Genomic DNA, 12,904 nt, shown 5'->3' with positions numbered 1-12,904 from the left:
TGCTTTCTTTCAGTTTAGCTTGAAGTGGGTTAAAAATGACAAGTTTTGTTTTGAAAAAATCCTCTAAAAACTCCTCTAATGAGGGATAACAAAAGGGCTTGAGGAGCTCTGGGGTATTTTTCCTACATAAATAAATGCTTTCCACATCTCCTTTTTCCCATTTTCAAGACAGTGCCCTTAGAAAGGCAAACAGAGCTTCCTTCTCTCTGTGCTGTTTCTGAGGTTGCCAGTCAATTATTTGAAGCCAAAATATTTAAGTTTTCCTCTGAAATTGTGCTTTGAGTCTCTGAACTGCCCAATTTTTATCATGAAGCCAATGTCTCATTCGTTTGAAAAATCTTACAACTTATTCTGTATTTTCTCTGGAATGCTTCACCTGTTTAGTTACCTGTAAAAGGTTCTTGGCATTTCTTTTTTAAGTCTCTCAACAAAACAGGATAATTTCAGCTCCTCCAATTGAATCAATGACCACAGAGCTGAAAGGAATTAACACTTAAAGTATTTATCAACTTTTACGGCAGAAATTAAATTTAAAATAGTGCCAACACTGTCAAATATTTTAGCTCCCAGCTTTTCAGGTGTTAAAAATACACGTTCATCTTTTAGATTTTACACTTCTGTGTAAATGCTTTCTGTTTAATAACCACAAAATCAAAATTCTGTGGTTTATTTGTTGACACAATCTGGGGCAAACCAGTCAGCGTGGCTCGGATCCTTTGCAATCCCACTCAAAGCAGAAGAGGTTGGACAGAGCTCAGGCTGCCCTGAAGGACCACAACCATGAATCAAACCCAGGTTTAGCCCCCTTCTCTCACACCTTGTGCACACATTTCAGAGCTTTGTTTGCCCTCTGCGCTTTCACTCGAGCCAGGAGGAATTTTCAGAGCAAACAGTTTGTAAAATACCCTTTACAGGTGAGTTACGGTGTTGTTTCTCTGTCTTGGAACAGACAGTAGGATAATAAAAAACTCAAATTATTTTTCAGAGCATTGGCTATATCATTTACAAGGATTGTACTAACATTTGCTCAGGACAGTGGATAAATAGAGAAAGAATTTTGCCATCACGCCACCAGCTCCTGTAACATGTTGTTTCACCAGGGGTGAGAAACAAAATTTGGAGTAATTGGAAAGATTTGGGCTTTATTTCTTTCATTTATTTACATGGCAGCCAAATGAAGAGACTAAAACTACCTACAGAGACTTTTCTTTTCATGAAATTCCGACCTCTGCTTCACCAAATATACAATTTCTGACTTGTGTGCCACAAGAAGGATCTTGACATTACAAGTCATTCATCTTCCAGAGCTAAAAATCTGTGAGTGGAACATCAAGCACAGATCACCGAGGGCAGGAGGAAACTTAAGAAGAAATGGTAACAAATCTGCATTTTCAGCTAATTCCATCTCAGCTCTTCCAACAAACTGAAGGGCACCAGGACTCCCACTCTGGCCATGCTCGTCCCACTGCCATTATCGAACTGGGGGAAAATTTGTAAATGGCCCCTCGCAAATGGTCCATGGCCCCTGCTGGCTCCTAAATTTTTTCAGGGAATTGAATTAATCATAATTATTGATAATCAATTATTAATCATTGAATTAATCTTAATTAGTTGAGCTAAAACTGGAGCAGGGACAATTCTAAGAATTTCTCCATTGCACTTTCCACTTTCAGCAGCTGTGCCCAAATTCCAGCGCTCCCTGATCTACTGGGGTTCAGGTCTTTGTGTTCAGTGAGACTGGGGAATATCATTGCTCTGGGGGTTTGGTTTTGGTTTTCCTCAAATCCACTCAGTTATTTAATTGCCAACCAGCTTTGCTTCCTACCTGTGGTCCCAATTTCTGCTGGGGATTACCTGTGGTGGGTTCCCACAGCTCTGGAGGTTCAGCACCAGTGTGAAGGTGAACAAGGCTCTCCTAAATCTCACCAAAGATGCTTTTCTCTTGTCCACACCCTTTTGGTAACCACTAATAAAGGCACTGACCTCTTTTTCCCAAATCTGAAGTTCATTTCAGTGAACTATCTGTGCAGAAAACCCCGTGGAGATGGAAAACTCTAAAAGACAAGTTCCATTCTTGATAAAGATCCAATTCTTGTAGTTGCCATCCAGCAGAGGCATTTACCCACCCATCCTCGTGTCTCATAAAAACACAGGAAATATTTTGCTGCTTCAAGGCTCCAATAAAAAAATGACCATACTGCAGCCAACTGGAAAGCAGTTACAAGTATTCATATTTCTAATTACTCATATTTCTAATGATTCATATTTCTAATTATTAATGTTAATCTCATCTCCTACTCTGAGAATAGTGAACAATGTCCTGGCACCTCAAAATCACCCCCAGCTTTTAGGATAATCCACACCCTCCATGGATTTAGAGGAAAATTCCCTTTTCAGCAGATTTGCTGCTCAGCACCAAAGGAAATAAGGGAACCTGTTCTGAAGAATGGATTTTAGAAGACGCAGGGAGGAAAATCCTATGAGCTCTGTCAGTAACTCTCCCCGCTGTCACACTCCTCTCCGCAGCATATTTCCCCATTTTTTCCTCTGATTTAATTTCAGGAATTCTTACTCAGAGGATCTTTCCTTGCAGGAGCTGCACAACAGTTTAAATGCCCCCCTGGAAGCAGACAACACCGCTGTTTAGTGTTTAGCTTACACTGCCTTTATTTCATTTATCTCATTTCCATATTCATGGCTGAATGAGCGCTCTATCACTCGGGCTGTTTGGAACTCCAGAGAATTCCTTTCTTCCCCAGAGTAACTGCCAGGTATAATTACTACATTCATTAGCCTTTCCTGGAGTAATTGTCAGGAAAGTGGCAACCATGCCTGCATCAACTCCTTCCTCCTCCTCGCTTTTTCTGCCTTCCTTCCAGGACAATTAAAGCTGCTCTCTACTTTCTCCTCCTTTATTCACCTCAACTCTTTTCCTCCCTTGATTCCTCCCTTCAAACTTTTGGGGAGTCAAGGGGAGATGGTCCCACTGTCTTCACATCCAGCAATTTGCTGTGGTTTCGGGTTTATTTTTCGAATTCAAACCCTCTGCCTCTCCGCGGACATCCCCAGCCCAGCTCTTCCAGCAGTGCCAACAAAAGAGCCGCCCTCGTGTCTAAGGGTCAAGCTGGAGCAGAAAATTCAAAATTGCCACATGCTTTCTAACATTGTGCTGTGCCTTCCTGTTCCTGGGGAGGGGACAGCAATCTGCTGCCCAGCCTGCGTCACAGGGCCTGGGCACTCTGCAGGACAGCAAATTCACTGTGCGGACGCGTTATTGTTGTTCTAAACTTCCCCCGGGCTGCAGAACATCCACTGCCCGCTCTGCTGTCCCCAGCCACAGGAAAGCTGTCACTTGTTGTTAGCAGATCACACAGTTCCTGCTCTCAGAGGAGTCGTAAGTGGGGCTAGATTTGAAAAACAGAGCAAACTTGGGCAGAAAAAGAACAATGAGCAGGGATGCCAAAATACAGTGAAAGGCCAAGTTATGGCATTGTCAGCAGATCTTCAACCAAGAAAAGCTGAAAATCTCATAAGAGACCAGAGAGAAGAATTCAAAATCAAGAAGGTTCCAACAATAAACTCTAAGCTTCGAGAAAGAAACTCAAACATCTGTATTTTTTTAAAGAATTCCCCCTGTTTTGTTTTTTTTTATTGAATACTTTCATTGGGGAAAAAAAAAAAAAGAAAAAAAGAAAAATAAAAAAGGGCTAAATAAATAAAGAAATCCAGCAGGCGCAGCTAAATCTGCCTGTTGCCTTCCTCTGAAATTTCCTTTAATTAATTAATTAATTAATTAATTTCCTTTCCTGATAGTCACTGTGGACAGCTTCTTCCCATTTTCCCAACTCCCTGCTCTGCTGAGACTCCAAAGTCCCACACTGGCCTTAGATCCCTGCCCTAATCCACCACTGCAATTAATCTAATCACACTGCACACCAGTAGCCTCTATTAAGATTAAAGATAATCTTGCTATTTCACAAGATTAAAAAAAACCAGAGCCAATCTTAACATTGCACATTACTCCACCTATTCTGCATAAATTCTGGATTATGGATATTAGAAGAGAGGAGGGCACTGGTGATATTGCTGTCTTTGCACAGCAGGATTGAGGAAGTGCACAGCAGTTTTTCTGGGTTTTTGTCTGATCTCTCACCTACTCGAAATTGGCACCAAAAAAGAAGAATGGAAAGAAGTGCACATGACTTCCACATCCTCGGGGTTACATCATGAAGGATGAAACAGCAGATTGTGTACAGCTCACAGCGCTGCTGTGCTGTGTGCAACCCTTTCCTTGCACAAAAAAATGCCCTTCTTGACAAAACTGTGACTCATGAAAAAACTGAGAGATACCAATGAAAGCAGCGATAGGCTCATTTCATAATGGGACCTGTCACTGTGGACTCTGACATTCACCTGCTGAGTGGGTTTTTTTTTAAATAAAAATTAAGCATGTAGATCTTTGATATTCTATTTTTGGATTGCGATTTTCATTGCCCAAACTTTTTCAAGAAGGCATCTACAAGAAAACATCTTTGCTGTAGGAAAAGTGGGTGCTTGATGCTGAAGGGTTTCCCAGTACTTCAAGCACTGTCAAGAAACCCTGCCCACGCCAGCTGTGCTGTAATCACTATTTCTTAAGAAATCAGTAATCCTGATCTAAGAAAATAATTCCTCAAATGTCATTACCTGTGTCAGAATGCAGCTTGCATAACCTGAGGTGTTACCCTGTCTGAAAACCTGAAGCACTGCGAGGATTTCGAGTGTGGGTTTTATCCAAAGGGGTTGGACTCCTGCAGAAAGCCCGACTGTAAAGCAGATTTGGGGAACAGAATAAATATCCTGGTAAAGTTGGTCACACGAGGGTCAGGGGACAAAATCTGGGCAATGCCCAAAGGAAGCCGTGCAAGGAGCCCTCTTGGGTTTCATCGTGGCCTGATGTTCTTCCTTCTGTGTCACAAAAACAAAACTTCACCAGTGTGAGACAACTGGCCAGCTCACACAAATAATGCTCCAAAAGCTGGCAGAACAGGGGGGGAATTTGCTTCCAGTAGCATTTATTATTATCATTATCATTATTATTATTATTATTGTAATAATAGCAACAACAGTAATAATAACCAAAAAAAGGTAGGAACTACTAATTAAGCTTCCATCAGATTTTTAAAAAAATATTTTGCATTGCCTGACTGATGAAAAATACATTGAAACTGTTGGTAAAAAAACCTGAGGCTTTCACTGCAATTCTTGAGTATTTGCTTTTTTTCCTATTTTGAGTTCAAGACCTGAAACTTTTGTGGCACCAATTTGGAAGCTTGTTCTGTAGTCAAATGAACAACTCCCGTTTAGATGAGATCTTTACTAAAGAATCCACTCCAGGCCAATTCAGCAATTCTGGCAATAGCTGTAATGTAAATGTAAAAAACCCAAACCAAATGCAGGAAAATAAATCTTTTAAATGGTGCTTATTTCATTCAGAGAACTGATACAATGTGAAACCCTTTTGTTTTAAATAGGGCTTTAAGGCTTCATCTTGTTTATCATCCCAAACCATCTTCAGCAACAGCTGGAAATTCTGAAAGTGAAAGCACATTTGCAGAACTTTTGTTTCCACATCCTCTTAATCCTGTTCTAGGCAAAACTCAGAACGTCTGCACCTCTACATGAGCACCCATTTGTAGCACTCAATTTATATTGCCAATACCATGGGATATTTAAAAGAAATAAAACACTTGCCCGATTTTCTCAGTGTTTCTAATGATTTCAAACCTCACACACGTTATGATGCCTTGATGTACAAAGAAGTCATCTCAGATCTGCAGCTTAAGTGCAAATGTTGGCATCTGGGAGTGACGAAAGGGAAGAGAAACAGTGAAGCCTTTGCAGTGACTCCATGAAATAAATCCATCTCCTATCACTGGGTCACTTTAGGGGGATTGGAGCATCATGAAGTCAGTGCAAGAACTTTGTTTTAGACATAATATTCTGCAAGAAAGTAACTAAATATTCTATTTTTTCCTCATCCTGAGGGGAATGAGATCCTCTGCTGTGGCCTCTTCAAAATTTCTCCCCGAATATGCTCCTCAATAAGTTTAGAGATAAACTATGAGTAAATAAAGCAACCTTTTGCCCTCATGTACTTCTGTACTTGCTTATCTCTAGATTTCTCTGGGTGTAACTGAAAATAAAATTTGGGTTTCTCAATTTATTTTTTTTTTTACATTCATAGGTAGGATTAAGAATCAATTTAGCAACGTACCACATAATAACATGCTCCCATGAAGCTTAAAAGCTGAGATTCAGCATAAAATACTGTAGCTGAAATACCACTGTAGGGAACAGCAACTCCAAGGAAAACAGATTCGAGATGAAAGGATAAACTCTTAGTTTTATTTACTGTAGACATAAAAAGTCAGGACCTAAACCTATCATGAGGAAATATGTACATTATGAAAGGCAGTAAATAGAAGTGGCTGCATTTTTCCACTAGCCCCCATATTAGATAGCACCACAAAGCACCAGGTCCAGGTAGCAAAACCTGTTTTTCTGACCGCCCCTACTAGAAGATCTTGGTGTGAGTGTTAAAGCCTGTAATTAACATTTTTCTTTCCATAGTTCCCCTTTTTCGGTGGGACAACCTGAGTCTTTTGGTGGCCTGACATCTCTCTCACAGCACCATGGCTCCCAGCAATATCCAAATATTCCCCCAGCACAGGGAGTGAAAATGTCCATCAGTCTGTTTGTACACAGATGGCAACCTGAGTTCAGAGCCTCTCAGACTTCAAAACTGCTGCTACATGGCCACAAATAGTAACAGCAGTTGCACAACCTCTCTGTTCAATAAATCTAAACAAACACACAAGTACTATGGACTTCTCATGCAATATTATAACATAAAAATCCCATTTTATGCAACGCGGTGTAATCACGCATTGTGTAAAAAGTTTAAGACGAGCTCATAACTCTGGGCAGGACTGCTCTGTGCAAATATGGAATTCTCTGCAGAGCAAATGCTGGAACTCGGCGGAAAAACACAAGATGCAAGAAGAAAACTTCCACTGCCCTGCCCAATCCCGTAAATATTCCATACAGCTGAAGGTGTTTGGATGGAAATCACACGTTTAGGGTTTTATACACACAGGTGAGCCAGAGGAATTGGAGCCACAAAAAAAAAAAAAAAAAAAATTCGAGGATTCTGGCAAAAGGGAATCTAAAATATGTCACAATCCAATCTATGATAAAGAGAAAAAACATCAATCCCCATGGAGCTCATGAAATTCCAACAGCCCCTAAAGCAGCATGAAGTAGACTATTTTATAATGGCATAATAATAGCTGTTAGAAGACCAAAAGTAGAATTCATGACTAATTTGAAGTCTAGAAATAAACTAACACCAACTGCAAAGTCTGCACCAAAATGTTGGCGTTTCATTTGGAGTTGAAACACGTTAAGGAATTGATCACACACAAGGCAGATAAATATACTCCTCCTGTTACACTGGCATTTCTTACAAGTTTTAAAGAAAAACATGTAGGACCTCAGCTATAATGCACACTCATGGTTATTCAGTTTCAGGCATTTGGTCTCACAGAGCAAGCAGCAATTCCTTTAGAGCCAGACCCTCAATTTTGAGCATACGAAACCCACAGCCACGCAGGAATTCAGCAGTAATTGCATGGGAGCAAACTGCACAGAGAACTAAACTTTTATCACTGCAAACCTGATCCTACTGAAACAGCTCATCCACCACTGACCTCAAGGAAGCTGGGTTTAATTTCTTTATTTTATTGTTTTTTAGATTCTATGCATCTTCCATTACAGCAAGAAGTTCGTTTGCTAGCGCGGAGTGCTCTATGCATTTTCTGTTGGGATATTACCTAACATTTATTATCCAGTGTTATCAGAAATTACAGGGAGCCTTTCAGCACTGCTGAGATGAGTAGTGAGCCATTCCTAACGCGGGGTTAATCCCTTTCCCCCCCACACACATCCCCTAGAAGCATGTCCAGAAGCACACCCCGTGGTCACCCCAATGGCCACGCAGTGCTGGCCGTGCACCCCCAGAGCTGCAGCAGCTCTGTGTTCTGTAAATTGCTAATTATCAACCAGCAGAGTAGACTTTGGGATTCAGAGACTTGAATTCATAGACTTTGTCCTGAATGTGCATGGCATGGAGGAGATCTGCTTAGTCATGAGGAAAGGGGGTGGCTTATGCAAGTCCACAGAGCATCTCCTGCTAGTCCATTCCAGAAATTCACAGCCTAGCTTTGGAGGTTCCTGATCCTCTCCTGGCTAAGGGGAAAAGTTTTCCTATTTCCAGGGAAAGCTTGAGAAACTACCAACTGAAGAGAAGAGGACACGGCACAGGAGTTGAGGAGGGTGTTTTTGCTGCAAATCTGGGGATTTACCATACAAATCCCCAGTTTCTCCTGTCATAATGCTGATCAGAATCCGTTACCACTGCCAGCATCATTTACTCTTGTAAGCATAAATGAACACACTGACATTTCAAATTTCATTTTCTGCCTCAATCTCCCCTCCTACATTGTTTCTCCATTGCGAATGGGCAACTCTTTGCATTCCCATGTCCTAGATCACACAGTATTGAGGACGCGGGCAATTATTTCATTTGTGTAAGAAGATGGCCCCAGTCTTGACTAGGCTGCTGGGTACTACTGCAACACAGGTAATTAAAAAATATCTATATAGTTCATGTATCATGAATTTTAATTGGAGAATGATGTCATTGTTTAGTTCAGTTCTATAGAGTGGTTTATGAGAGGGCAAACAGGCCAAATAATATAATGGAAGGTGTGGGTGGAGTGGGAGAAAAATGTGAACATCATCAAATTGACTTCAGTTCTGCGAAAGTTTCCGGATGGGAAGACTGCAGAATAGGCCTTGCTTTCTTTTCTTTTTTTTCCCCCTCCCTCTAAATTTAAAGAGCAAAATTCTATGACAGATTTATTATAATTTGCCCTGCAGTGTGAGAAGAGCAGGAGGAAGAGGCAAGTCCAGGGTGCAGCAGAAGAGCTGATGCTGAAGCAGAAACTGAATGTTTCCTATGGTTGCCACATTTCTTTTTCTCCTTCCTATTTCCTTATACCTGCAAGACCTGGGAGTATCCCGAGCCCACTCACCACAGGGCTGAGTACCAGGGTGATAATTTGCTCAACACCAGCATTTTCTGCATCGCCCCTGGAACCTGAAAGCAGCACCACTGGAAAAAGGCGGACTACTCTACATTTAAAACAAAGCACAGCTTTTTTTTAAAAACCTCTCTGGGCTCTTCCCTCTGCAGAAAATAAAAAGTGGAGGGGGAAAGAGACAAAAGAAATAGAAAAGGTTTATCATTTAATGTAGGAATCGTTTGATATTTCATATTCCTGAGAATCCAAAGACAAATCTTACGGCTCTTTCATTTCTCATTCTGCCTTGGAAAAGCCTCCACAGGGAAAAAGTCGGGGGCAAGGAGGAGATTTTTCCCCCCCAAGTACTCTGTAAATGAAGCCCTTTAAACTGACCTGTTAATGGGAGCCCTCAAGTTCTGTTTGGGGCACAGAGGAGTAGGACTTGAGTACAACAATTTTCTCTTGCTTTGGATTATTTCTAGCTATTTCTCTTGCTAGTTCACAAAAACTGAACTGACACACAAAGAACATTTGGCATAAAGTACCTTGAAAACCAGATCCTGCTGCTAAAAATCTACACACCATTATGGAAATGCAGACTGAAATAATTAGCACTTATCATCTAATATCACGCTGGATTTAATAAACCTATTAGTGATTAAAAAATGAAATCATTAGCAATAACTAATGGAAAGTGTTGTATCCATGAGTTTAAAAGAACCTAGCACAGAGAATCTGTAACTGTAGGAATGATTCCTCTTGAGTAACTGCACTGGGAACTTTTACTGCGTGACAGAGAAGGACATGGGAATAACCCTCGTGAAAAAGCTTGTAAAAGAAACTCAGATTCTGAATATCAAACATGCCCAATTAGTGATTCACAATTAGGCTGCTAAAAAGGGCTAGGAAAAATATTTAACTCCACTCTGAGCAGATTACATATAAAAAAATACCTGAAGAGGGCCTCACCAATCAAGGTGAAACAAAGTATTAAGTTTACTTTTCATTATTTAGTCCAGCTTTGTAAAAAACAGAGTTTTCATTCTACTTTTAAATTTTTCCTCTTTTTTATAATAAAATTGTTTTCAAAGTTCATTTCATTAGCCATTGCTCCAAGTAGGAAATCAGACTAAAAGGAATTGCAACAGTGCCTAAATTTATTTTATTGACTTAGAAATGGACTTACGGTTATTTAAAAAGTCCACAGAAGAGCCAGATAGAGAAGCATTGTTGATAATGAGTGCCTTTATCAGTCCCATAAGGAAGGTTAAAAGGCATGGGTTTAAAATTCTTCAATCAAATTCTAATATTTCAGAATTCATTACATGAAGTACAAATTTATATCAGGAAAAAAAAAAGTGATTTGTATATTGCATATTGTAATGGCAGTTTCATTGAATGCTGATGTTAAATATATTGTATTATCTGGGAATTTGGCACGGAGGCATTTCTAAGAAGCGCAGACCATCTTCAGGCTGTTTAGAAATCCAGAATCTCTGAACCTCTGAACTCACTAATGAGTGAGATATTTTACAAAACTGATGCCTAAGAACATTCCAATTCAAAATCTGTCTGTGTAAAAATACCTTTATAATATATTTCTCATTGGTTATCATTGAAAGTCAGTGCCAACTATTTTTTTTCAGCTCTCTCTCCCCTTGACAAGCCCATGCTTATATTGTGCCACATGCCTTAACACACTGCTAGCAGTGATTTCTTGCAATCTCATAATTAAATCTCTGAGCAATTTTTGCAGCAATTTTTTTTTGTGACAGCCAAAGTGAAAAATGATGTCAAACACATTGCTTGATGCACTAAATTCTGATATTAATGAGAGCACACCATGAGAAACTTCTTTTCCAAGGAGAGCACTCAGTATCATGTGTCACAGTTGCTTGGTGGACACTGGGAATTTTTAGTTAACTAATAACAAATCATGGTAACCTTTTAAAAGGTAAATTACTTATTAAATGATGGACTAATTGCTAGCAGAAAATAGATATTTTAAAATGGAACATTTATTATCATGTTCTTCAGCAAAATCCTGTTCAAAGATGGGGCAACAAGTCACAAATCCAAATCCAACCCAACCCCCTGGTCATTTCAGGGAGAATTATAACTGATCCATCTGACTGAAAGGCATCTAAACTCCACAAGACATCCAGAAATTGATAACTCCCTCGGCTTTTAATCACGATAAATACCAGCCTTACATCACTGATATTAATGAACGCATCCCTGTTAAGTCAGCACAGCACTGTCGTGTGTACAAAGGGCCACAAAGTTACAACACCACAGGAACTTGCACTCTCTAAGCTGCAGAATACCCCGGGGAGAAATGACACCAGGAAGATTACAAAACGCTCCTGCGAACCTGAGGCATGCCATCAAGACACAATATATTTCAACATAGCATCTCAGTTGTTGCAGCCTGTGAGAGAGAGGCTCCCCGACTTTCAGCGATTGGGAAATTGAACGCAAAAAAAAAAAAGAAAAAGAAAAAAAAAAAAAAAAAAAAAAAAAAAAAAAAAAAAAAAGGAAGAAGAAGAAGAGCCGTTCATTCATTACGAGAGCACAGGCAGGTGAGCCCAGCACGGCTTTCCCCAAGGGCGGCAGGAATGGTCGGCGCGCAGCGGATCCACCCATCCATCCGTGCTCCCCATCAGCTCCAGGTCGGCGGGGCGGGACATCGCCCCTCCGGCCCCGAGCATCCTCGGCTGGCTGTGCAGCACCATGGACACAGCGCCCGGGCCGCCCCGGCCGGAGCGGCGGGAGCGCACCTGGAGCGGGGCCGGGGAGCTCCGGGCACCGCATCCCGCCCGTGGATCCGCGGCTCCGCTCTCCCCGCTCCGCCGGCCCGGCCCGGAGCATCCCCGCAGCGCCGCGCCCGCCCCGAGCGCCGGCGGCCCCGCTCCCGTCCCGCACTCCGCGCCGTGCCGCTCGGCTCCCCCGGCCCCGCGCCGCCCCCGCCGGCCCCTCACCTCGGGGACGCTCCCCGCAGCCCGCACTGACCTGGCGCTGTCAGTTCTCCGCGGGAGAAGCCGTTCCCTTCCAGCGGGATAAACTCCCCCGCTCGGGCCGGCCTCCCGGGCAGGGCCCGCCTCCCCCCGGCACCGCCTCCCGCCGGCCCACGGCCGCCAGCGGGGCCGGGCACGGGGCTGGGGACGGGACAGGGACCGGGATAGGGACAGGGACAGCAACGGGGCCGGGCACGGGGCTGGGGACGGGACAGGGACCGGGATAGGGACAGGGACAGCAACGGGGCCGGGCACGGGGACAGGGACAGCAACGGGGCCGGGCACGGGGCTGGGGACGGGACAGGGACCGGGATAGGGCTGGGGACGGGGATAGGGACCGGGCACGGGGCTGGGGACAGGGATAGGGACGGGCTGGGGACAGGGACAGCGACGGGACCGGGATAGGGACCGGGACGGGGACAGGGACGGGGATAGGGACCGGGACGGGCTGGGGACAGGGATAGGGACCGGGCACGGGGCTGGGGACAGGGATAGGGACGGGGCTGGGGACAGGGACCGGGACGGGCTGGGGACAGGGATAGGGACCGGGACGGGCTGGGGACAGGGATAGGGACCGGGCACGGGGCTGGGGACAAGGACAGCGACGGGACCGGGACAGGGACGGGGCTGGGGACAGGGACCGGGAAAAGGACGGGACTGGGGACAGGGACGGGGCTGGGACCGGGACAGGGATAGGGATGGGATTGGAGACCGGGACAGGGCTGGGGACAGGGATAGGGACAGACTCGGGGGCGGCCC

At 43.4% G+C, this 12,904-nt stretch overlaps 1 protein-coding gene across 1 annotated transcript in view; it reads right to left on the bottom strand.

Annotated features, from left to right (window-relative positions):
* PPARG (peroxisome proliferator activated receptor gamma) overlaps nucleotides 1-12,224 on the bottom strand; it is a 53,089-nt gene extending 40,865 nt beyond the window's left edge. Inside the window, exon 1 of the mRNA XM_066326945.1 lies at nucleotides 12,141-12,224. The gene's annotated coding sequence lies outside the window, so the exon portion shown is untranslated. The remainder of the gene's footprint in view (nucleotides 1-12,140) is intronic.
* Between the last annotated feature and the right edge of the window lie 680 nt (nucleotides 12,225-12,904).

This window comes from Sylvia atricapilla, chromosome 11 (genome assembly GCF_009819655.1).
Source record: "Sylvia atricapilla isolate bSylAtr1 chromosome 11, bSylAtr1.pri, whole genome shotgun sequence".
NCBI classification, from domain to species: domain Eukaryota; kingdom Metazoa; phylum Chordata; class Aves; order Passeriformes; family Sylviidae; genus Sylvia; species Sylvia atricapilla.
The sequence above is the reverse complement of the archived record's forward strand: the minus strand, read 5'-3'. Positions and strand labels throughout refer to the sequence as shown.